Source organism: Tupaia chinensis, unplaced genomic scaffold (genome assembly GCF_000334495.1).
Source record: "Tupaia chinensis unplaced genomic scaffold, TupChi_1.0 Scaffold000221_1, whole genome shotgun sequence".
Taxonomy (NCBI): Eukaryota; Metazoa; Chordata; class Mammalia; order Scandentia; family Tupaiidae; genus Tupaia; species Tupaia belangeri.
In genome coordinates, this window is record NW_006159696.1 from 639,098 (window position 1) to 640,982 (window position 1,885).

At 43.7% G+C, this 1,885-nt stretch overlaps 1 pseudogene; it reads left to right on the forward strand.

Moving 5' to 3' along the window:
* Positions 1-419: 419 nt before the first annotated feature.
* LOC102484285 (UDP-glucuronosyltransferase 2B31-like) lies at positions 420-1,621 on the forward strand (annotated as a pseudogene).
* The last annotated feature ends 264 nt before the right edge of the window (positions 1,622-1,885 follow it).

The following is a 1,885-nucleotide window of genomic DNA, read 5'->3' on the forward strand; positions in this document are numbered from 1 at the left end:
AGTTCAAGTCCTGGACCAGTGGCTTAAACTCACGCTGGGTGCATGTGCATGTGGGCCCAAGATCCTGAAAGGAAAATGGAGAAGGGATTGCAGGGCATGTCTATCTCCCCTGGGGGGCGGGGGGTGATTTCTCGCTTGCTATCTCTCTGTCTCTCTCTGTCTTTCTAGACAGCGCACATGCCCTATAGCAAAAACCTCCCCCCCCCAGAAAAAAAGAAAAGAAATCCCCACTGGTTAGACTTGGGACAATTTGAGCTACAGAGTGAAAAATGACATCTAAACCAAGGAGAAGAATTTAAAAAAAAAGAACAGGCAGGCCTTCAGGAGAAGATTCCTCATGGCTCCCGAGAACTAGTGATTTCAGGGAAAAAAGAGAAATGAAGATTTCCTACTGATAATTCAGCTGCCAGCCTACAAACCTGAGTGGAAGACCCACTACATTATTTCAGACCATGAGGAAAGCTGACATATAGCTTATTTGAAACTACTGGGATCTTGAATTTCCTCGCCTATTCTTACCCAATTTTGATTTTGTTGGAGGACTCCACTGCAAACCTGCCAAACCCCTGCCAAAGGAAATGGAAGACTTTCTCCAGAGCTCTGGAGAAAATGGTGTGGTGGTGTTTTCTCTCTGGGGTCAATGGTCAGTAACATGACAAAAGAAAGGGCCAATGTGATTGCATCGGCTCTTGCCCAGATTCCCGAAAAGGTTGCATGGAGATATAATGGCAAGAAACCAGCTACTTTAGGACCCAATACTCAGCTATACAAGTGTATTCCCCAGAATGACCTTCTTGGTCATCCAAAACCCCAAAGCTTTTATAACTCATGGTGGCACCAACGGCATCTATGAGGCCATCTACCATGGGATCCCCATGGTGTGACTTCCTTTGTTTGCAGATCGACTTCAAAACGCTGTTCATCTGAAAGCCAGAGGAGCAGCTGTTAGACTGGACTTTAATACAACGTCAAGTACAGATGTGCTCAATGCATTGAAGACAGGCATTAATGACTCTTCATACAAAGAGAATGCAATGAAGTTGTCAAGAATTCAACATGGGAACCAGCAGTTGGCATAATGGCTATGTCGCTGGACTCCCATGTAGTCGACTGCGGTTCACGTCCCGGACCCGGTGGCTTAAAACTCACGCCGGGCGTGTGTGCGTGCATGCCCAAGATCCCGAGAGGAGAATGGAGGAGAAGGGATTGCGGCGTGACCATCCCCCCGGGGGGTGATTTCTCGCTTTCTGTCTCTATGTCTCTCTCTGTCTGGCAAGCGCACGCGCCCTATAGCAAAAAAAAACCTCTCCAAGAAAAAAAAAAAAAAAGGAAAGAAAAAAAAAAAAAGAATTCAACGTGACCATCCAGTAAAGCCCCTGGATCAGGCAGTCTTCTGGATCAAGTTTGTCAAGTGCCACAAGAGGGCCAAGCATCTGCGGCCAGCTACCCTGAACCTCACCTGCTCCCAGTACCACTCTCTGGATGTAATCGGGTTCCTGCTGGCCTGTGTGGCATCTGTGATAGTCATCATCTCCAAATTTTGTCTGTTTTGTTGGCGAAAATTTGCTAAAACACCCAACAAGAAGAAAAAGGAATAGTATGTATAAAAAATGATGCTACTATGCCTGAAAGATGGAACTCAACCAATTTAATCCTGCACTGCTTATTCTGTAAATCCAAGTTGTTTTCAATAATTCACTAAGAAATATGAATATTTCATGCCAAGAGAAAAAAAGAGCTGGACAACAATAAAATAAATTTATGTCAGTGTTAAAATTTAAAAAAAAGAAAAAAAGCAGAAATCAGTGAAATTTAAAACAAGAAAATAGAGAAAAACCAAGAAAAACAAAGGCTGGCTCTTTGAAAACAAACAAAATTGATAAAA